Raw genomic sequence first — 24,947 nt, 5'->3', positions numbered from 1 at the left:
ATGTGAATATCAAAACATCGAGTCGTACACTTTAAGTATATGCAGTTTTTATCTATCAATTATACTTCAAAAAAGCTGAAAATTAAATTAAACATCAACCATTTGAGAGAGAGAGAGAGAGAAAAGAAAGAAAGAAAGAAAGAAAGAAAGAAAGAAAGAAAGAAAGAAAGAAAGAAAGAAAGAAAGAAAGAAAGAAAGAAAGAAAGAGGAAATGAGAGAAGAATAAAAAGTCCCTTACATTCCCAAGGCTCATATGACCTAGATAGACATGAACTTGTCCTAAGAATCAGGTTTAAGACATTTAACCAAAGTTTTAGAAGGATGTTGGCTTTCACTTTTCCTGAAAGATAAACTTAGTATTACACATGTTATGATTGTGTTGGGATCAAAATGGAGGATTGGCTAGGATGAAATCTTTAAAGAAGGAGGTGAAGAAAGATTTATGTCATGCTGATTTCAGGCAGCTTTCAAGGTTCATGTCTGTCCAAATTCACACAGCCAGCTCCCCTCAACCCAGGACCACGTGGTCAGCTCTGCAGTGCTTGCCACTGGCACCCACCACATCTGTGACCTGTTGGCCTGCATATTTTCTACTGAGCATTTGGGGAGCCTGCAGGCAGTGAGTATAATGTAGATAGGGGGAAAAAAAGTAAAGAAAAGCCAAGAAAAAGTAGGACCATCATAAGCCATCTAGGTATCCTGCTCAGGCCTCCAAAATGGGCACTCAGACAGGCCACCCAAACTGCTGACATTCTTCCTTGACCCTTGCAAGCAGTTGTGAACCTGATCACTCTGTCTTTAGGTTTTGGAACTGAACTTGACAGGGATTGGGTCCAATTCTGGGTGGTGCTGAGAAAACTCAACCAGAATCTGGCCGAGACCACCAGAGGCGTTTCATGTGAGGGCCAATTCCCATCATCTGACCAGAATGGCCTATGAATGTCCCAAAGGCGGAGAAAGGGCCGTGCCCTGCTCAGTGAGGAGACCACACAGCCATCCTCTCTCCCCTCTGAGTAGTTAGAGTTCGAAAACCACACCACCTCTCTCGTTCGGAAGCTGAGGGTGAAAGTGGAAAAATCCAGAAACACTCATTACCTCCTACAGCTGAGAAAGCCTTGCTCTTGGAAAAAAAGCTAGAAAATAAATAAATAAAGGGGGAGATCCAAATGGGATTGCTCTTCAAACACACAAATGATCTTATGTTAACAGTTGGGATTAAACAGCTGTCTCGTGGTTATGTGATCATAACAGATGCTATGTGCAAACGTTTCCTGCTAGTTTTGTTTTTGTTATTGCTGTTTGTGCAGTCAATAGGCTGAATTCAGCTTAAGGGATACAGGTTTTTATGATCGTTCTGTGCTGCCCGGGCAGCGTCATCATCTCTTTAAGAGGAAAGGAGGCCAGGACGAGGGAGCGATGGAGGGTGGGCTCTCCCATGTCAAACTGGGAATGATGTCATATTGATGAAATTCCAATGCTCTGGTTTACAATCACGTTGTCATGAAAGTACTCCCCAGTTCTATTCTGGTTTTTCCTTTTTTCCTTTTCTCTTGTGGAGGCTGTCCTCGCCTCTAGTGCAGTTTAGGCAGCTGGAAAAGAATTTATAGAACACAGAGACAGTTTTGTTTTTTTGTTTTTTTTGATGACTAATAAATTACAATGCTGTAATGATCCCTATTTTCTCTTTCTTCCTCCCATGGCCTCCAGAGGTGAAATATACTAGCCAATTTTTCTTTTTCCTACAAATATCTTCCTCCTAGCAGTCGGGATCACCCTATCTCTGTCAGCCAAGTGACATAGTGAACTGACACTATTTTTTGGAAGTTCGAATCTGGGAGCCATTTTGGCCTGTGTTATAGTACTTGTTCAAAACCAAAATATCCTCTTGGCTCAGATTCTTCAGAGAACTGCCGTGATTCATAACACACTTTACTTACCAACAGATTTAATGTCTATTACTTATATATTCCCCACTTAAAAAATATATATATATGATGTCAATGGCAAAAACAACATTTCTGGGTTCAACAGCCCCTGGCTGCCATGCGGAGGAGGTAGTGAGAACATGGTGATGGCATTTGGCAGGTCTGGTGTGGGTCCTGCCTGCTCCCCCGCTCCCCCCAGGACCTCTGTTGTCATCTACAAAAGGCTGACCCTCCTGCGTTCACTGGCCACTAGCTCATCTGCACCTTTAGAGATTTTGGAAAGGGGGAAGGGGGGAGCAGGTGCCATCACTTAACACCTTATCTTAGGAATGGAGCCTTTGAGTCCAGCATCCTACCAACATTAAGTCTCTCCCCTCTGACAGCTTTACTGAAGAGGAGGTTTTCATAATATGTAAACATATTTAAGGAACTGAACTTAAATCGCCACCTTATTCTCACCCAAAAAAGCGATGTAATGATTACGGTCATCCCTCCGTATCCACGGGGCACTGGCTCCAGGGCAAAGGTTGCTCAAGTGTGTTATATAAAATAAGTAGTATTTGCATGTCACCTACGCACACCCTCCCGTGTACTTTAAATCTTCTCCAGATTACTCATAAAACCTAATACAATGGAAATGCTGTATAAATAGTTATACCATTACTGTATATTCTTGTATCAAAATAACAGGAAAAACCAGTCCATACATGGTTAGTACACACTCAGCCATCACACGCCTAACTACATACTACATGTCAGTAACAGCCTTATTTTTTCCCCCCAAGTATTCTCCATCCACGGTTGGCTGAATCCTCAGCTGTGGCAGCTGCGAATACAGAGGGCCAACTGAAATCAGACCCTCGCTGATAAGTGGCCAAGGCAATACCATATCTATAATGACTTGAAGACATTTCAAAGCAACTTCCTCTATATCCAGCACTTGATTCTAGGAACAACTGAGTCCTGGGGGCATTTTCCTAATGTTAGAGAAAAGCACGTTGAGATCCATCCTATAGGGTGAGTTGAGTTGTCCAAGTTTATTCAAGTAGTGAGTAATGGGGTCCACTCTGGTGCCCACGTTGGGAATCTATGGCCACGTGATAGGGAGATGGCCCAGAAATGTCTGTCGTTGTTGTCTTTGTCATTGGGAGGGTGGGAGGGAGAGTGCTAGCTACACGACATCAGCCTCCCTCTCGGGCCTCTGAATCGTGCAGGCAAAGATCACCACTCTTCTTCCAGACATCTGGGTCCTCTAGGAATATGGAGAATTTGTTTTCCGTTGGATCTAGAAGGACTAAATACCAGCTCCCTTTGTGGGATTAAGCCTCTGGCAAGCAACCTCAAAGCAAAAGGTCCTTGCCTGACCACTGCGCTGTATACCCGAAGCTGAATAATATTGAATGTCAACTATAATTTTATGTATTTATATATTTACAGCCATGGAATGTGGAGTACAGCATAGGGAATAGAGTCAATGGAATTGTAACAGCTATATACAATGTCAGAGGGGAAATAGATTGGGGGAGGGGGGTTATCACTTTATGAGGGGTATAAATGTCTAACTATTGTATTGTTTTATACACCTGAAACTTAAAAAAAAATGTTTCTGAAGGAAATACACAAATGGCCAATAAGCACATGAAAAGATGTTCGACCTCCCTAATCATAGGGAGATGCACTTCAAAACTGCAATAGGAGTCTACCTCACACTTATTAGAAGGGCTAATACCCCCCTCACCCCCCAAAAAACAAGAACACCCTGAAAATAACAATTGTAGGCGAGGGTGTGGAGAAACTGGAACCCTTGTACACTCTTGGTAGGAATGGAAGATGGTACAGCCACTGTGGGAAACAAGGTCATTCCTCAAAAAATCTAAACTAGAATGACCGTATGACCCAGAAATGCTACCTCTGGGTATGTACTCAAACAAGTTGAAAACAGAGTTTTGAAGAAATATTTGCACACCCACATTCATTGCAGCATCATTCACAATGGCTAAAACGTGGAAGCAACCCAAGAGTCCGTCAATGAATGAATAGATAAACAAAACGTGGCATCTACCTGCAGTTCCGTGTCATTCAGCCTTAGAAGGAAGGGAATCCTGACATATGCGACAACATGGATAAACTTGAAGGACAGTCACAAGAAGACATACCACATTTCTCCACTTATATGCGGTCCCTAGAGTCGTCAGATGGATAGGGACAGAAAGTAGAACGGTGGTTGCAGCGGGCTGGGGAGGAGAAAATGGCAGTTACTGTTTATGGTGCAGAGTTGAAGGATTTGGAATCACGACAGTTCTGAAGGCAGATGCTGGCATGGTCGCACAATATGAATGTACTTGATGCCATGAAACTAAGCTATACACTTAAAAATTTTTACGTTGTGTGCATTTTACCACAATTTAAAAAATTGGTACAAAACAAACCAAAATGTCTACTCAGGTCATCTGCCCAAGCTGCTTCCCTCAGCGTCTTTGGCTCTCGCGACTTCTCCACTGTAAGGTTGAATGTAACAGGCAGTTTTTCAGCATTCTCAGTATCCGGATACCAGAGTGCATACAGATTAGAGATCTGCAGAGAAGTGCAAATCGAGCCATCAGAGAGGTCTGATTCATACCTTTTCCTTGATGATTAGAAGGATCTCTCAGACCTTCCTTCTTTTCAGGTCTGATGCCAATTAAAATGCAAATCTTTCCAAGAGAGAATGTTTGGAGCATTTTCATTTTTTAATGAATTTCCGATCCTTTTATCTCCTGCCTCTTGTTCTAACACAAAGCTTCTCTTTAATAACACAGGTAAGAGAGAAAAAGGGTTAATAGCTAACATATAACCAAGAGCTCTTACAAACTGTCAAGATGGAGACAAACAGAATGAGCCTGGGCTGTGAGAAGACAGGAGAGGACCAATCCAAGATGGCTCCCATCAAATAGAGATGGTCAAAGTCACTTGGCAGCAGGAAAGGGGAAATAATGAAATCGTGAAGCATAGCTTTATAGTCATCAATCTGGCAAAATTTAAAAAAAAAAGGAAAAAGCCTTATCACCTATTGATGGTAGGAATGTGCTGAAGGGGTACATTTGTACATGGTTCATAAAAATGTGGTGACTTTTTGCATTTTAGAAAAGCAACCTGATAGCATATTTTAAATGAAAAATACGTGTATCTTTCCATTCAACTGTCCCATTCTTAGGAATCTACTCCAAGAAATAAAAAACCTTCTTCTTTTGGGCAGTATGTATGACATAATTTATGAGGATGTTTACTGTAGCACTCTTTGTAGTGGCAAAAAAAAAAAAAAGAGAGAGAGAGAAAAAAAGATTCAAACTCAGTATACCCATGAACTATAATGCAACTACTAAACAGAAAAAAAAAAATTCTTTTTGAGCCATATCAAATGACACAGATGAATTTCCATGAAGAATTGCTAAGTAGGAAAACCCTTCTGTAGGAAGTATAGCCAATTTTGGAAAAACAGGTAAACACACACACACACACACACACACACCCTCCACGTGCACCCATAGAGATCATAGCAGTGCATTTGTATGAGAATGTATGTATTTGAAGACATATGGAAGGATTATTGCTACGTAATTCATATTATTTCGCTGTGCAGTAATAGGCAGATGTGAGCAGAGACAGAAGAGGAAGAAATAAGTTGACAAGCTGAAACAAAAAGCAACACACAAATACAATGGCACCAAAAATGAAGTGTGTTTTTTGACATTGCTTTTCCCCCCTAGAGTGTGAAACTTTACAGGAGATGGCTGAGTTTTTCGGAAACACCCCAGGTCTTCTTGTGTTTTACTGGTCAAGTCAAACTGTTCCTCAGATTTCTTTTTTTTTTTTCTTTTTTTCTGGTTCTGGCATTAGACCACATGCCTGGGCAGTAGAATTTTCTTGGTCCTTTAAGGTGTTGTTGTTGTTTCCTTCTGTGACTCATGCTTATCCAAAGCGCCGTCCCCCCATAACTAGTGTTAAGTGGGACCCTTTGGATGCCACTCACTGTCCAGTGAGGCGCTGACTGAACATCTCCTCTAAGATCTTTGGCGGTTGTCAGTTCCATGCCAGTTGCCCTGCCCCAAATCCAGTATTGAATACCAGTGACTCTGCCAGACAAAAATTGAATCTTACCCTAATCCTATGGCCTGGCATGTGATATAACAAATATACATATACCAAGGGTGCCCAAAAAATGTATACAAATGGACACTTTGGTCACCGTTGCTCAAGCAGTAGTTCGCCGTCATCAGAAGTGTCTGGATGCTGATGGGAACCACTCTGAGCACCTCTTGTCACTGCAGAAGTCACACGTGACTTGTAGACATCTTGCGTTATCAGTATATATTGAGTATTACAATTTTAACATAGTGTTTTCCTTTCTTAAAATGTGTATACATTTTTTGGCACCCTGTGTGTGTGTGTGTATGACACCCTGAGAACTAACCTCTCCTCTGAAGGACTGTGCACCTAGGCACCCCACCTGCCACAGTGAATTGTCCAAGGCCATTCCCCACCTTATATCACAGCAGCTCTCCCATTGCGTGTACTGCACACCTGTGTCTCCGCAGCTTGCTCTGAGAGACAAAGATTTCCTATCAATGTTAGAAAGTGAAGTATCCATGTGCAGGAAATAGAAGGGGTCACCTGAGTCTGAGAGCCTCCCCAAACTCTGTAGCTACATGTCATATTGCTAAAGGTGGAGATCCTCATGGCAGATGGTGGGGGGGTGGGGACTTGGGGGGCTGGGGAAGGGAAGTGCAAAGAAAGGGCCTTTCAACTCCCATTCTCTCACGGGGCATAGCAGGGGTGATGGATTTCTCTTTTGGGCCAACGTTACAGTTCATGGAAATTGTTCTCAGTTTTGCTAAAGGTTGTCTGTCAGTGGGGGTGTTCATTTTTCTCTTCTCCCATGATCCCATAGGTGTGAAGACTACTGTGCAGAAGACGTGGGAAACTAAAGTCCTTCTATTTGCTTTCTCTCGTAAGCAAAGCTGAGCAAGGGCAGCAGAGGAAGGGGAGATGGGAGATGTGGGGAAGCAGCCAGGCAGCGAGCGTGCTTTGAGGAATTGGTTGTGGATGCCGACTCGTATTCCGTAAACGAGCACAGCCCATCTCCACAAAAAGGCCGCTTTGGAGCCTGCAAAGTCCCAAATTGATTTGGAAAATCTGGTAACATCATCCAGGCAGTTGCAGGCTTTGACTTTGCGCCCTTCCTTTTGGCTATCAGCCTGCCTTCCTTTGCAGGACAAAATCCTTTCTCCACAACGGAACACACCTGCCCCCAGGAAGTCTAGCTTCTCCTCCACCTGGCGTCTTCCCCCCACCTCTCCATCAAAACCATTTTTTTAATCCCTGCAGTGGCAAATTCTAAGCGGTTGTTCCCTAGTTCCAGGTAATTTCTAGCTGTCTCACCTGTGGACACTTAATGTCCTCCGAGCTGCTCCCAACGCCCCGTGGCCCATAGAAAATCATCCTGCTGTCTCCTTCACTTCTAGTAAAAGCTTCTGTTCTGCTCTTCATTCTGGTTCCTACCCCATTTAAACAGGCAGGTCCCCAGGCAACATCTTGTTACAGGATCCACGGATCAAAAGTTCTTCCAATTACTCTTTCAAAAACCAGTTCATTTACAATTGGGGCTGCTTTGTTTCCTTTTTATCCCGTATATATGCCAGGGGTGCCCAAAATGTATCCACATGACTTGTATTCATCTTCTGTTATTGGTATATATTGAGTATTACAATTTTAATACAGTTTCTTTCTTCCTTTCTTAAAATGCGTAGACATGTTTTTGGCACCCCTGGTATGTACATGTATAATTATAAAAGGTTTGGGGAAGGAGCTCTTATCTGTTTGTCACATTCTTCTTAGAGTTTTGTTGAAGTTATTGAGTGAAACTGAGTCTGTCCTGTCTTCATGGGAAAATTGCTCAACCCTCTCTCTCTCTCTGAGCCCCTTGGCTATGGAGACCCTGGGCCCTTTACAGCCCCGGCTAGATGGGCCTCACATGCCTAATTTCCGCTTCTCACCGCCCAAGGTATGTAGCCTGCCTTGCTCAGCTTCTCTTTTTTTTCTTGGACCGTTTCTTCCCAGAGGAGCAGGATACAATCACCACAGCTCTCAGTGGACTTGTAGCTTCCAACAGTTAAGTTCACAGACTCTCTAATTTTATTTAATGGTTTCATAAAGAAGCAGTGGAGATTGCAGTGCTTTACGCAAGCTGATACCCAGGGCATGTTTACAACATGTTTGTAACATTTTTCTTTCCATTTAATGGATACATAGAATCTTCATAATTGCTACAACTGGGTTTCACCTCCTCTTTGTTAGGTGGGTTAGAACCCTTTTGTTTACATGATACTCTAAGTCTCAATTTCTAGGACTCAAGTCTCCTTAGTTCTGGCCAGGGGAATAACATTTGCCTCAACTCGCATGCTAGATGCTGAATTAAACTTCTTGGACCCACGCCTAAGACAGGATTCTAAGTCTGGCAAGATTCATACACACTCCTGTCTAGAAACTGCTTCCTAATTTTCAGCTCAGGTGCAGGTTCCAGGTTCCATTCTGATTTCCCAATATGGAAGGCAGGCACTTCCCTAAGCCTTCAAAGATTCTCTCTTCCTAAGCTCTAGAAAAATATACAAGTTACCTTTTTTTTTTCTTTTTTTTTTTTTTTGCAAGGCTCCCAGACTTTCCAGACAGTCAGAGATAAGCACGCTGCAATTTACCCTCAGAGAATGTGGATTCTTCCCACCCTTAATATTTCCTCAATAGGTGTAATGGGGAGAACTGCAGGCAGATTAAAAAGATTATGTCACCCAGAGCTGATGTATCCCAAAATCAGAAACTCACCCTTCCCCCATCTGACTGGCCCTCTGATCTTCAAGAAGAGATGTATGGAAATCAACATGGAGTTAATTATCAGTCATTCATTTAGCAAATACATACTGAGCACCTAGCATGCTGTAGGAGGCATTTGCTAAGTACGAGGTTATATTACGAAACAGGCAGTCACTGCACACAGTCTTACAGCCATAGGAAGGAGGCATACGGTTCACGCGTTGTTCATTGTTTTATTAAAAATAAGTGTCGTACAGCATTATACATAATAGCCAAAAATGGGGAAAAACCTAAATGACTATTAACTGGTGAATAGAAAAAACAAACTCTGGAATAGCCATATAATGAAATATTGTTTGGCAATAAAAAGGAATGAAGTCCTGATATGTGTTATACCATGTATGGATGGACTTGGAAAACATTATGCTAAATGAAAGAAGCCAGACACAAAAGAGCACGCATTATATGAATCCATTTAAATGAAATGTCCACAAAAGGCAAGTCTATAGAGACAGAAAGTAGATTAGTGATTGTTTGGGCCTGAGAGGGAATGAGGAGTAACTCCAAATGGGCGTAAGGGAGAACTTCCAAAACGGAATTGTGGTAATGATTGTACAACCCCATACGTTTCCTTAAAACAGAAAACATTGCATGTGTGCTTATGACAGTTGGATTTCATAGTATATAAATAATACCTCAATAGCACTATTAAAATATCCTTAAAATTAATTGGGCCATAAACCCCAGACATCATTACTTGAATAATAATAATTACTACACTAAAGGTATTGAAGAGGGGGGAGAGAGAGAAAGGATTAGTGTGTGTGTATATGTATCTCCTTAAACAAGGTGCCCAGTGAAGCTTTTGCTGAGGCACTGACATTTAATGGGAAACCTGAAAGGTGAGAAAGAGCCCGCCACCAGAACCACTGGGTTAGCATGTGCAAAGGTCCTGGGATGGGAGAAACATTGGCCTATTAGAGAAACTGTAAGGCCCATGTGAGAAGGAACAGTGATGTATAGGGTGGCCCATAGGCCCCATGTAAAGGAACCTAGATTCCATTCTGCGTGTAATTTCAGTGCACTGTACTTGGAAGAGCAGGGAAGCATGCTTTCTTCTCCTTCTCCTCCTCCTCCTTCTTCTCCCCCACTTTCGTTTAGATTAACCTAAGATTGAACAGGGCAAGAGTAAAAGTGGGAAAATCAGACCAGAAGTTGTTCCATATCCCAGGAGAAAGATGGTGGTGTCTTGAATGAGGGTGGCAGAAGGAAAGATGGACAGAAATACATGCATGTCATTTTTATGCTTGAGATCGATCCTACCACAACGGCTCTGACATCTGGGTATTGAAGAGCAAGGCAGCGGGACTCATCAATGATGATTCCCATTTTCTGGTGAGAGAATTTACTAAGATGAGAAAGATTGGGGCAGGAATAGGTTTGGGAGACAGGACGGTCAAGAGTCCCATTTTGGACACACCCAAAGAGCAGTGATGGAGAAGACGATTGAAATAGAGGTTTGCCAAGGAGACTGAGGAAAGGCCAAAGAAAACTCAAGAGAGTGTGATATAGGATCTTATAAAAGAGAGACTTTTGAAAAAGAGAGATCGGATGTCAAATGCAGTGAGGACTGGCAAAATGGATGTCCATGAGCCTGACAGAAGCAGTTCCTGTCCGGGTGAGGGTAGAAGCCATAATGAAATCAGCTGAGACCTAAAGGCAGTGAAGATGTGGAGGCTGTATATGTAAAATGACCCAAAATACTCAGGTGTGAAGGAAAGATGAGGGTGTGACAGCAGTTTTAGGGACATGAGGGGTCAAGGGAATGTTAGCATATCAGTTAGGACTAGTTTGGGCTCCAAATGGGAAGCCCTGCAACGATAACTTACAGTAGGTAGAAGTCTATTTTTCTCCCCCATTGTGTTATGCGGTAAGAAGTTCTGGGCTGCAGTGGCGGCCCAGATCCTTCTCACTGAAAGTTGTGTCAGTGTCAGCATGGGAGAAAGTGATGAGAAGGTCCTCCCATTCTGAGGATGCAACCTCCCGAGAGGTTGAAATGCTGCGTCTGCTTCTTTACCTACGTGGCCACACCTGGGAGCAAGGGAAGCTGCAAAATGTTGTCTAGTCCAGGTCTTTATGGATGGGAGCCAGGCTTCAGCTAAAAGCATAGGTTCTTTCATCAAGGGCGAAGGCTGGAGCGAGGGAAACAGGCAGTCAGTTCTCATCCTTTGCCAAGGATAGCGTTTGATTATTCTTTGTTTGCTTTTTTGTGTTTACATGTTTACACTGTTTTAGTTTGTAAGCTGCAAAGAAGGAGCGTTGCATGCAGGATAGCAATGGACCAAAGTCCCAAACATCCTTGAAAAGGATGAGGGGTACGATGCGGAACCTCAGTAAAACGGCTGGCCTTTCAAAGCAAGAGGCACTCTTTATCAGTTGCAGTTTTGAAGGAAATAAATGAGACAGTGCAGGTGTTGGTGAGTTATACTATTTAAAAGTATGTAAAAGATGAGAGATTTCCCAAATGATGGCATCTATTTCCCAGGTGACATTTGAAGCCAGGTCAGCTTAGAGTAAGTAAACTGGAAGTTTCAGGAGAGAGAAGGCAGCATGGACCTTTTTTTCCCTCTTGTTTTATTGTCATGGAGATCTAACTTAGTAGAGGCACAGGGTGGTGGGAAATGCCCATCTGTGGCGTGGGATTTTATTCTTAGAGTGACACCAAGGTTAGCCAGGGTCAGACCACATTAGCCCCGTGCAGCTGCTAGCACACGTATGGGGATGGCAGATGGTTGAGTTAATCCAAGGTTGGCGTTTGCAAGGCAGGTACTAAAGGAGGCTGAAGACTGTGAAGTTAGTACAGACACTTGGGAGGAAGTAATTCTAAGGGTCCTCACCATTATCCCCTTCAATCCATTCCAATCACTTCCTGCCTCATTTGCCTAAGGCTCTGGTTACTTCTAAGGATTGATATTTTGTAGTTTCTCTTTGTTGTTCGGAAAAAAACCTCTTTCTAAACTTTCACGGTCCATTTCTGTACATAGGACATTTTTCCTAATTTCAGTCCATTTCCCCAATTGCTATTATTTTTGCTTCTGAAGAAGAATAGTCCTAATTTTTCCCTTACAGATATTTTCATACTCTTGTCATCTTTCCCCGTGACTTCCTCTGTAGAACAAACAATTCTCTCCACACGTCTCTGCCATTCTCTCATTTATATCATTTGGATCCCTCTTCCCTGAACCCCGTTCGAGTTCTGGAGAGGCAGCAACTTCATTTTAGAAGGCGTCCTGAAAGGAAAAATGGGAAAAGGTGAAGGGGCAGCTGTATCATCTCGAATGTTCCCATCTTGGCGCAGGTTGGGTGGCCTTTCGGAAGACGCTTGAGTGTTAATTTGTATTTCCCATGGCTCTGCTTCTGTTGAAGGCATTTTCCCAGGAGAGTACAGTCTCACGTTAATATAACTAGATTGGGACAAAAGTCATTATTGGCACTCAAATGCATTCAGTGCTGTGTTGTTGAATGTTATCCATGTACATGAAAAGCCAACTTTTGAAGTCCACTTGTGGCAGAGCTTAACAGTTCCCTTTAGCATTATTCAATGGCAAAAACTACCCACGTTTCCAAGTGTGAAGTACACCCACAGTGCGATATGAGGTGGTAGGTAAACTAAAGGGGACGAGGAGTGATTCCTGACCCTTCGTTTCCTGATTCCTGGCGCCCTTCGCCCTTCGTTGTCTTATTCCAAGAGTTGGCTACAATGGTATCTTGGACTGCTTTACTCTGTAACAATTATTGCGCTGTTCCTTCTCAATTTCCTGGGGGCTGCAAGGAGACCTGTTCTTGTTCCGTTTGGTGGTGAAGTTTGCCAATGGGAGACGATGGTATTTCAAACTATTTCTCTCAGAACAGTAGCTCAGATTTCCAATGTTATTTTGTATTTGATTTCTCATTTCCAGACTATGTGCTTAAGGTAGGGTCATCTGCAAAAGTGGAAAAATGAGTTCTTGGTTTCTAGCTCAGCTTGCTTGTCACCGCATTGTACAGAATAGGTGGTAGGACCAGGGCCCTGTGACATAACTGCATTTGCCCTTCCAGAGGCTCAGCCACTGGAACTTGGAAGTGACCCAGGTCACAAGTTGCCTTTTCCTTAGGCTCATAAGAAAATAAATAAAACCTGTATGTGTTTTATATATATACATACATACATACATACATACATACATACACACATATGTGAATATACGTGTGTATGAAGGCACATATTTGTGATTTGTATGAATATTTATATATGTGTAAATACATAACTATACTAGGTATAAATGTAAAACACCTTCTCATTTATCACTTGATTACAATCTAGAGGCACTATTTTAACTTCTGCATTTATTGTCCCCAAAGCAAATATGAAGTAACAGCATTGATAACCATTTCTCTAAAGGTGATAAAATACCTAGTGCCATTTATTCTAAAACACTTCATTCATTTATCACCAGAATTATAGTCACAAACTCACCAATATTTTTCCTGTCTTTTCCGACAGATGATGTCTCGTCCATTTGCGACACGTCACAGATTCCCCGGGAATGCCCCAAATGATCAGGGCACCTGTGGTACCTGGTATTTGGCTCCCCAAGCACGCTCTGCAGACCAGGTGGACTGTGGGAAGAAGAACAGGACATCTCAATTGGCCTTTGTCTTTAAGAAAGTGAGTAATTGTCTCTCTCCTGGTCTGCTCCCTCCATGGAGAATTTACTGGCCCAAATTTTTAAAAAAGCTCCTGCCGCGCTCCCCATTTGCGGCAAGTGCAGTTCGTTGAAGGTACAAAATTTGGAGCAAAGAGGCCTCTTGTGGCCTGTTGTGCCTGCGGTTACCCAACTGTGGTGCGGTTTTTCAGTGCACAACTGATTGCACCCACAAAAAGAAAGGCTACACTCTGAAAATGGGTCCCTTTAAGACAGTTGGGGGATTGCATGCTTCCGGTTGGCAAATTGCAATCTTTTATAGAGGCACAGCCATGGCTCCAAGTCTGAAATCCAGGTTAGTCTCCTCAGGTGAGGGAGAGGCCTCCCTCTGTGGAAAGCAGGTGCTGAGCCCCGCCCCCCCGCCCCCGCCCCCGCTTCACCTGCACCACCTGGGGTGCAGTGCATTGGGGTTCAGCAATCCTGACTCCATCTCTTGCCGAGTTCAGCACTCACTCTCCAGAATGTTTGAAGAGAGAAGCTCGGTCACGCTGTCAATATAACACATTTAACCAACTCTAAATTTGCTTTAAAGAGACAGCCACAAAGATTGACTTTTGCAAAGTGACTCCCTCCACCATGCGGCAAAAGATGTCCCCACTGTTATTAACTGTGTCACTGAGTCCATAAGAAAGGGTTTGGAAGGAATTCCAGTGTGAATCCACTAATTTAATAACCCACTAACATAAATTCAGGTAATGGATATGAACACTGTGTTCCAAACATGCTCACAAGTTTTATATGTGTCTTTCCCAAGCAGACAGAGCATGCGTTGTGAGAAGCTCCTGATGAAATAATAAAACCCAATTCTCATCTAGGAAAGAAAAAAAAAAGAATCATTATAGGAGGATGGTAATTTACTTTATATGACCTTCAATTGATTATTCTGTGGCTGCTACACAAATATCACAGGAGCTATTGATCGTAAAACCTACCAAATAGATCTCTAATAGCTTTTACTGGGGAAAAATAATTATGCTTGCACTGTGGTCAAACACACATAAACCAATGTGGAGGTATTAATGTATAGTATTATTACCCATCTGTCTGCGGGGTATGGGGAAGACCCTTCACGGGAGCACACTCTGTCTATGCCCATGAAAGCTCAATATCCAAGCCAACAATTACAGCCAGTTACACGGAAAAATTGATTACTGTAACTAAAAGCTAGAGCTGGAAAGCAGAGGCCGCAGCTTGCTTAATAAAAGTAAAATAATAACGACAGAAATCCTAATTGAGGAGAAGTCCTACTGCCGTGGCCGTGTGGCCACAGAAATTGAATTTCCCTGTGGTGTTGGCAGCCCAGTAACTTCAGAGTCAAGAGCTTTCTATGCAGCCCAGATGGAGATCAATGGTCAACACCCATAAAAGGTCAAGGTGTCTAATCAAAGCACAGATCACTTATGGTTTAAGGAAAAGTATACAACATTATCCAGAAAGGCGGCGAGGAAAACCCAGGGAAAGAGAAAGTCCAGTTCTACTTGGAGGAAGAGTCAGGGTGCTGGGGTCCCTGGTGGGCCATCCACGGAGGCTCAGGTAGGCGGGAGCGGACAGACCAAAGTCTCAGCTGAGGGAGGAACATGCCTCAAGTTCTGTGGAACACATTTTAGACTTCAAAACTCCTCAGCTTGTCTATCACTTGTCCTCCATCCCACCCAGCCCTCCCAAGCCAGTATTTTAAATAATAATGAAAACAAATGCAGCAAGAGTAAAACCCAAAAAACTGCTCTCAAGGTATTAGAATGAGGAAGGATATACGTTTTTAGCACCTAGAATAAGTAGACCAGAATGCTAATGGATATGAGTGATTGGATGAGAAAAAAGGAGAGAGAGAGAGACAGAGACAGAGACAGAGACAGAGACAGAGACTGAGTATACCCTGTGTGTGTGTGTGTGTGTGTGTGTGTGTGTGTGTGTGTTGGACGGGGTAAAGAGTGAGTGAGGGACAGGGGACAATTGTGTCCCCTGCAACAGGGGACAGAATTAGAATGTGTACCTGGATGACCGTGCATTCCAGTCACTGGACAAAGGACTTCTGTCCAGACTGCACCCCAGAACGCTGCTCGAAGCATGGGCACTTTCTTAAACACAACAACAAAATCAAAACCAAAACCAGGTGAGTGTCATGTATGTGAAGGCAGGTTTGAGACCACTGACTCCAGGACAGACCTTTGCTAGCCATGGGGGGTCTCTAACAGAGGCGGGACCTGGCGTGTCCCCAGGGCACGCTTCTGCGGAAGCCCCAAGGCTCACATGTTCGTTTCCCTTCCTCTTCTGCATTATCAGTTCCAGTTGTTAAAGGCAGGAAAACTGGAGCCACCGCTCTCTCTCGCCTTCATGAATTATGATTCAGAAGCAAGACGGGGGTGGACAGTTGGGGCATGAGGCTGGCTGCTGTGGTTGCTGTTATTTTATTTTATTTTTTATAGAGAAACATGCTTTTCTGAGAAACCTTGTAGGCTTGAAGCCACCTAGCAAGGCTGTCTGTTTTTTGCTTTTTTTTCCAAGGCTATGCCTGGACAGAACTGACATCTACATAGATACACTCCTGGAATATACTACAAGGGGGAGGCATGGGGATTCTGCCTGTCCTCGGTTGTTCTCAAATTACATGCTAAAGTTGCTGCTTGGGAACCCTTAAACCAGAAGGAGTTATGGAACATGGTTATAAAATCCACCCAGTTAGCAGGACGCATGGTAGCTGCTTCTCCAGAACAGCCAAGGAACTCAGCCTCACCCTTTGAGGCAAGGTAGACACATTCCAGTTGGTTCGCCTGTTTGGAAAACCAAGGTTTCCCTCCCTGTGGTTTGAGGTTCAGCTCTTTTCTCTGAATTGTTACAATCTGTGTTTATGGCCCTTGAGGTTTCTGTGTGGGGTCGTGTTTGCATCCTATGGAGGCTAGTTATTAGCGTTGTGCTAATATTGTTCCCTTAGGTCTGAGGGGAATCCTGCCTTAAGTATATGCACGGGCCAGGCGGACTTCAGACTTGCCTTGCAAACTCCATCATGGGTGCATCATACTCTCAAAGAAACAGACCAGAGGCAACGAATTCTGTCACTTAAATGTGTCCTCACTTACTCTTCCCTTCCAAAGGTAAGCATCATAATTCTTCCACTTTTTAAGAGACTAGACGCAGTGGAGGGCCCCTGTGGTGCCACACACACACACACACACACACACACACACACACACACACACACACACGGCAGACCAACCCAAAGCGTGCGCAATAAGGCCGAACGTGTCCTCCGGTCCCACGTTCCTGCGCCCCACTGGCCGCCAGCGGCGGGCTCAGCTCAGAGTACTGTCCCTGTCCCCGGAGTGTACCTGTCCGGTTCTGGCCTTGGAGAACGCAGGGGCTTGTAAGGGCACCGCCAGCCCGGGAGGCGCGGCTAGGAGAGCGGAGGGAAGCTGCGGGCTGCCCCGCAGGTGCGGCCCCATCCGCCGCGGGATTGGCGGTGGCTCTGGGCGCACGGCGGGAGGAGGGTGGATGATGGATGGCCTGTCTGCCTGCTGGGGTCCGAGCAGCGGGGGACCCGCGAGTGTAAATACGAGCGTGCTTCACACCGCCCGGCAGAGCAAGTTGCCTGCACAAAAGGAGCCGGCTTGGGATGTTTAGATTTTGAAGATTAGTTTCTATTATATCTCTGTGGGAGAAAGGAAAACGCACTCTGGGAAAGTGGAGGGTGAAGAAGCCCGCATAATTAAGGGCCGATGTTTGACAAATCATTTCACCATCAGAACAATCCCCCAGCCTCCCCTTCCCAAACTGTAGTTTATGGCTCCTATTTGTCATTTCTGTGAATGACGCCCTATCAGCCTCTGAGAAACAATATGAAATCAGACCTGAACCGTTGCATTCCCTTATCTTGGGCAATATTAAAATCACTGAAAAGAGGGTTTTTTAAAACATGGGGAGGGCGGAAGGAGGGAGGCAATTGCACTTTAGATGATATAGGCAGAAGAGAAATATAAGACAATTGATATTAAATGCTAAAACAAAAACAAAAACCACCGTTTTTTTCCAAAAAGAATAGCAGAAAGATGTGTTTGAGCTATATAGTTTGCCCATGGGCATGTGGACATTTTTCATAATTTATCTAGCTTTTATGTGTTGTAAAGTCATGAGCAATTTGGATATGTTTTGTTTATCCTTGCAAAAAGAGGACAGCCCACGGTCTCAGGCAATGTGACTTAAGAAGTGTCCTTTGGAAAACTCATTAGGTTGAGAGTAGGGATTGAAGCAGACAGACAGATAACAGGAAAAATGATGTCTTGGAACACTGTGGAACGAGGCTGGTAGAGACACATTGCATCATCCAGGCTCTTCTCTGGCAACTGAAGGACAGGTCCATTCACCACACACATTTGCTCCCATTCAGGTGCAGTGCTGAAGGTGACACATTTCATGTCAAGACATAAATTGGTCCTGCCTGTACTCTGATTCATTTGCCTCCGAGAGCAAGATAGTTTCAAAAAAATGGTGGGATTTGTTGTCCATAGAAGGAAAGGGTTCTTCCGACTACGTGTGCTTTGGAATACCCACCACCCCTTCTGCCCTAGCCACTACCTCCGCTAAGAAAACGAAAGCCACGTTTAAAACTGCAATAGCTGAAGCTGAATCGTGTCATGGAGGTGTATTTTATATCGTTGTGGTTGAAAAGTGAGTGAGTGGGGAGAGAAAGAACTTAGCTGCATGCATTTCTCTTTTAAATACCATGTCGTAATAGCATAACAGAGGTTTAGAAAAAGGAAAAAAAAAAATTAAAAGAAGCTTAATAACCCCGTCAGGCTAATACTGACTGATAGCATATAAAAAACACACATAAGTTAAATTCATGCATGTTTCTTTCTAGAATTGGTTTTATATATGCTTAAATACTCATAAAAGAGTACATTTGACTCCTGTGAGGTTTTTCATATAAATGTTACATCAAAAGAACTTTTTAATATTAGGAGATAATAGCCATATTAATCAACTTTAATAACTGCATAATATTTCATGGGGTGTATATATAATTTGCTTAACCATTTCTCCTTTGTTGGATACTTAGATTTTAGCAAAGTAAATAATACAGTAACGAACATCCTAAACATCCACGTTTTAATTTATTGATTGCAAGTAAATTTTTAAGTGGAATAAACAACCATGCTCTATGAATATTTGATCGTTTTTATAATAGTTCCAAAACTGCTCTCAAAAAAAAAAAAAAAAAAGGAAAAACAAAGTTGTAGCATTCCATCCTACAAAAAAGAAAATATTGGATCACATATTTTACAGTATGTTCAGTGTTTTTGAGACTGCTAACAGAAAACTGTCTGATAACATAGCAGGTGGAAATGATTTCTTTGATTTTCATTTCCTTTGAAGATTAATGAAGTTGTCCTTTTGTTCCTGTTTTTAAAAATTGGTTTTCTTTCTTCCCCTTTTGCATTTGCGTTCTCGTTTTACTTAATTGCTGAGGTAGCTCTGAAGGCAACATATAAAACCAGAATATAGCTTTTTTACAAATCACTCTTACAGGGTGTTAACTTAGAACTAGGGTGGTAACCCCTGGTTAAAACAATCTCAGTAAGAAGTTCCCCACAGCATTGGTATAAGTTGCAGTTTGAAACAATCTGTTGACTTTAGGTTTATAGCAAGCCTCTGCTTTCCCTCCATTGTGGCCCATATAACGATATTATCATCTGTTAAATTACTCCGGAAACTTAAGGGACTTTATAGCAAATCATAGTCTCTCATTAGGAAACTCAGGATCGTTGATCCTTGCACTAGCTTTCTCTCTTGTCTGACATTTTCTGTTGTTTTCTTAAGCCGTGATGTGGTCCTTTAAAAATGCCGTGGTGCATTTCAGCACCTTCTACAAGTGCTCCAGTGCCCAGTAAATAAAGTAGCAGCCCATGTCCCTTTTAGCAAAAGCTATATATCTGTTCAGACTTGTAATTTGCTCCGTTTATATCCTTTGCCCTTGAACTCTGGTTATTAACGCAATGTTTCTCCAAATGATGCCATATAACTCTACTCCGAGCACATTCACCGTGACACCACGAAAACATTCCAAGGACCAGGGCCGGCTGAGGAACGGGAGAGATGATGGCTGAACTGAGCGAGTTGTGGTGCATTTACTCAAAATGGAAAGGCTGTGAGGCTATGACTGTTAACATTCAAATTGCGGTGGCAAGGCCAGAGCCAGACTCTGCTAATATTCTGAGGTCTGGTTGGAAGGCAATTTAGCAGCATAGCTTTGATTAAAAAGGAAACAGCCGGAACACCTCTCCCAAGAAATAAACTAAAAATCTATCAAAGGATTTGAGGCAGGTGTCCTGGTTACACATGTTAAAAAAATTTCTTTGTCGTGGGTTTTTGGGGGGTGGATTTAGACCAAATTCTTTTGTGCCACCTGTCATGGTGGGGTTATAAGCAGTTTGCATCATTTATTTTATATAAGACAATTGAGCATTGACTATGATTAATGTTGTTTTCATTTTAGAAATAAAAAGTCACAAATTAATATTTTGTGACATTTTGGGCGAGGAGTGGGACCAGTCTCCCTCTACAATATCTGTGAAGGGAATTACTGATTAACCAAATTAATAATTTAGGTATGATTGCAGTGACGGAGTGAAACCTACTTTGGAACGGAAATTGTTCTCCCACATTTTCGAAAAGGGCATTTACAAAAAGGTCCCTTCCTTTTCAAATAAAAAAGTCATACATATGGAATAACGTGCCCATGGAGGAGCTTATCCATTTAGACTACTTCAACATGTGGTATTTGTTTCAAAATAATGTTTTAAAAAGTTTATTTTCTCAAAGTCTTTTTTGGAAGATTTTAATAGATTCACATTAAAATGACTTTACTGCAAAAGTCCTTTTGTTCTGGCATTTTACCTTAAAGAAAATTGTTCATAGTAATGAGATTTAATTTGTATACCATCTCCCCCAAATCCTAAGTTGTGCTTAATGCAGTTCATGAAAAAAAAAAAATTGTTGATGGGAATGAGAAAATAATATACCATCAAATATCGAATTTCATGCTGAAATATAAGCTGCCATGAAACCTCTTGAGCACACATCTGTATTCTTAGTACTCACTGTGTGCCTTTAGAAAGAAGTAAACACACACACACACACACACACACGTACCTGCTGCAATTGACTACACTATTATTTTTTTCATACACAAAACATAATTTGAGTACATTTGCATGTGCAAACACACACATGTGAATATTGTCAATACAAGATAAATAAGCCATCGGTTCCCAAGAACTCCAAACACTCTTAAAATGTTCACTGCTCCCATTTTGTTATTCTTCCAGAGGAAAATGAATTCTAGGTGCCAAGTAAGATGTAGCAATAATACTTTGGTAAACAAAGTATGGAGCTGTCCATTTTCTTTCTTTTTTTTCCTGTAATCAGCTGAATCTAAACTAAAGGAGATTTTTCGCCTTTATTTAAAGAGACCAATCTAGTGATCTTAATTTGAGAATCAGGCTTGACTAAAGAAGGTGAAAAATAGGTGAATTTTTAAAATTTTCTGAGAATTGTAGAACCTTCTATTTAGTGGATAAGCAGTCATGAGGCAGACACCGGGGTTGTTGCATCATTCCTCTCTGAACCCCTCCGTGGTAAACGCCCCCACTCTTGTTATTAAATAAATGAATGTAGTTGAATGTTTATTGAACATCATTTGATTAGAATGGAATGAAATTATGGTCTTGTTCATATCCATCCCTGATTCTCCCTTTTTGCTAAAGGCAACTCCAACTTTCCACATTTCTACTGTATTCCTTCCAAATCCACTGCCCTACCTGTGAGGAACATGATTGTATTACTGCTTCAAACAGCTGCTGCTTCCTTGCCTTCTCCTAATTTTTAGGATTGGTATTATTTTCGTTTTGGATAAAGAGCATGAATATTTCTCACTCTTTACTCTCCATGCACCCAACTATATCCATGTCCTTATTTTCTTAATAGAGTTATATTGTCGTTTTCAAAAATTCACACTCGTTCTGTCTTATCACTAATGTATTCTAATAAGGGCTGTGCTACAGAGTAAACATTTTTCTTTCACAATTTCTGTTTTCCCTGATGTTAATAATTTATTTGCTTTTTTAAAATTATTATTTTTACTTAGCTTTTTAAGTAGTTGTCATTAAACTCTCTGTCAGTCTCTGATTCGCCGCTCAAGCCATCAGGTACTTCAGTTACTCCATCAAGGCTTTCTTTGAAAAATCTTTCCAGAACCTTCTGGTCTACCTCTCTCTAGACCCTGGTTTCTGGGCACAGCTGTCATGCTCTTCACAACTATCCTGTTGTGGAACACTTCACCTGGCTCCTGTATTGGGTCTCATATTTTCTGTATCCTTTTTCTTTCTCTTTCTTGGTTTAGTCTCTAAGATATGTGGAGCCTAGCTTCCCAGGGCTGTGGCTATAAAAAGATGGGGGAGACCTCACAGTCTAAAAGTGTTCTGTTTTATATATACTGTTTGCTGCTAGTTTGGCTTATACTAGAACTACAGGGTAGAAAACCTTTTCTTTTAAGTTTTACATGTATCATTATCCAGAACCTAGTTTTTTGTTGTTTGTTTGTTTTTTAAATACAAATAGACAATAATGTAGTTAGGGTAATCTATTAAAATGGAAAAAGAAAACATCTTTCAAATGAAGATTTTGATTATTTTGTTTGTGATTATAAAGCATTTTGCAGTTTTTGACAATTTTTGGTTAGAAATACTAAACCCCTATAATTTATCATTTTCTACCTTTCTAGAAGATGCAAATTATGCATACCACATGTCCTTTACTTAAGATGATTTCAATATTTACTTTTTTTTTTTAACACTATCGAATTTTTTTTTTCACGATCTAATTTTAGAACATTTACATCACCTTCCAAAAAAATACTCCATAACCGTTAGCAGTCACTCTCCCTTTTCCCCCTCTCCCTCATCTTTGGCCATTACTAGTCAACTTTATCTGTATGCGTTTGTCTTTTCTATACATTTTATATAAATGAAATCCTAAATAATTAGGTTTTGTGATTGGCTGCTATCAGTTACATAATGTGTTCAAAGTTAATCCATGTGTAGCATGTATCAGTGCTTCATTTGTTTTTATCCTCATTTTGTTTCCATTGTACAGTCTCACCACATATGTTTATACATTTAATTGCTATTTTATAAGCGATATATTATTAACTAGTTCGGCAATTGATGAGTCCCAACATTAGTGGAGAATGGCTGACTATAAAGTAAAATAGGCAGAATGTATGATGCAAAATTGAGTTCGCCTTGGCCAACAAAGCAAACGGTGCCACACATTAAAGAAGATTAATTTCTATTAGGAGATTATTGAAGTGTAAAAATTAAAATAGGAGAAATAGATTATAGAAGAGTTATATTCAACGATGTAAGATTTAATTAAAGTAAATTATTCCAAATTCTACTTGCATATGCAAATTCTAATAAACTGAGTGCTTGGCCTTACACACACTTAAAAAACAAAAAAAACAAAACCTTAACATAAAATCTACTAAGTATTGAAATATTGAGGGAACTATTGTTCTGAATATGTTATTGTCTGCTGTCTATTTGAATAAACATTTAACTTTACCATGATTTAATGAATTAACCTCCACACATTCTAATTAACAAGAAAACTGGTAGATGTCTAAAAATGCTCCATAATCTCATTGTTTCCAAGAATTGTACCCAGTAAAGAAAAAATCAGAGTGGATACAAAATAAGATTTTAAAAATATGACCAACTTTAATATCATTCTCAGAAGCTTCCCACGTCCAGCGCTCTATATTTCAAGCCTGTTGAAGGTCAATACAAAATGACAGATTGAAATACTGTGCGTGATTTGCAAAAGTCATTTTTGGGCAAACCGTTTCCCAAGACTTAAATGAAATTAAAGCATACCTTGCATCAGACATTTTTATCTTAACTGGATTGTGGCCTCGTTTTCAAAGAATATCACTTTTATCCCTGGTTGTCCAATAGATAGCACCATCGTGACAATGAGCTGGGTAGCGTGTGGCAAACACTGATGAAGAGCTGGCCCTGTTCCTTGAAGAAATAATTTTTTTCATCATGGGGAAATAAAATGCCAAGGGTTTTTCTCATAATTTGCAACTTCTCCCTGAGGTTGTAATTGATAGAGGGGGCAGGCCTTAGTGTTTATGAGCACCGGATTTGAGCCACACACAGTTGGCCTCCAATCCCATGGCTGCCACTTTTTCGTAAGCTACTTAACCTATCTGGGGCAACCGGTTACCTCGTGTGTGACGTGGGGGTAGTAACGGTGTTTGTCAGACATCAACCAGGCATGCAGCACAGTACCTGACTCAGAGGGCGCACACACCAATCTAGGAGTCATTCTCACTACTGGTGATGTGAGCATTCGTCTAACACCTGTGTGATTAGTTTTTATCTTTTTTTATTATTCACATTTCTTCCAACTGGCATTATCATTGCAGTGCTCTTGGCTTTGTATACTAATAACGTTAGAGATGAAGATCCTGAAATGACTTGTGGTTCAGCCAGATCACAGAGTTTTCATTCTCACAACTTTTCAGTATGTTTTGCAACCTAGTAATAGAGTAAGGTCCCGTTAATATTCTTGTTTTCTAAGCTTTCTTGACTATCTTCATATGTATTTTCTTAGTGTCAACTTGTCAAGTGCTGTTAAATATTCTGCTGCAATTTTGATTTGAATTCTATGTAACTCAGAGATGTATTTTAGTAAAATTTGTATTTTTCTATGTGACATAACATTTCCACTCTCCATTTCATTGGGTATTCTGTAATGTCATCTGGGAAAGTTACATCTTACTTTGCTCACACAGGCATTTCTCATTTCTAATGTTATTCCTAGGTATATTACAGTTCTTATTACTGTTATAAATGACATGTCTTGTCTCTATTATATTTTTTAGTTGACTATTCTTATCTTAAGAAAGGATCTTGCTTTTACAATATTGATCTTGTATCTGGTCATTATCTTATCAATTGTATTATTCTCACTACTAGTTTTTTTCCATTATTTTCTTAAAACTTCTATATAAATAATTATAGTGCCTCTAAATTGTAACATTTCTGTCTTTTCCATTTTAATATTGCTTTCTCTTATTTTTTTATTTTATTACATGAACCGGAATTTCTACTATGGTGCTAAATAGCAGCTACAAATGTCATCCTCCCTGTCTTTTTTATAAGGGTTTTGGTGGAAATGATTCTAATATGCCAGCATTAAGTATGGCGCAGATTATACATTTCTGGTAGATACCATTATTCTTATGAGGCATTTTTTTTCTGTTTTAGTTTATGTAGTGTTGCTGTCATTTACTTGTTTTTCATTGAAATCATGAATTTTTAGAGAGAGACATCACAATGCATTGGTTCAGAGAGCAAGTTGCAGAGTCAGA

At 41.2% G+C, this 24,947-nt stretch overlaps 1 long non-coding RNA gene across 2 annotated transcripts; it reads right to left on the bottom strand.

Moving 5' to 3' along the window:
- Window positions 1-329: 329 nt before the first annotated feature.
- On the bottom strand, window positions 330-17,104 carry LOC141568232 (uncharacterized). Of its 2 annotated transcripts, XR_012491304.1 has the most exons (4): window positions 16,840-17,104; window positions 13,285-13,427; window positions 4,355-4,499; window positions 330-1,589 (listed from the first exon to the last, which is right to left on the bottom strand). It is a non-coding gene; the product is annotated as an uncharacterized LOC141568232 (long non-coding RNA). The 2 variants fall into 2 exon arrangements; XR_012491305.1 differs by lacking the exons at window positions 330-1,589; window positions 4,355-4,499 and adding an exon at window positions 9,026-12,751.
- Between the last annotated feature and the right edge of the window lie 7,843 nt (window positions 17,105-24,947).

This window comes from Rhinolophus sinicus, linkage group LG13, assembly GCF_036562045.2.
Source record: "Rhinolophus sinicus isolate RSC01 linkage group LG13, ASM3656204v1, whole genome shotgun sequence".
In the NCBI taxonomy this organism is placed as follows: Eukaryota; Metazoa; Chordata; class Mammalia; order Chiroptera; family Rhinolophidae; genus Rhinolophus; species Rhinolophus sinicus.
The sequence above is the reverse complement of the archived record's forward strand: the minus strand, read 5'-3'. Positions and strand labels throughout refer to the sequence as shown.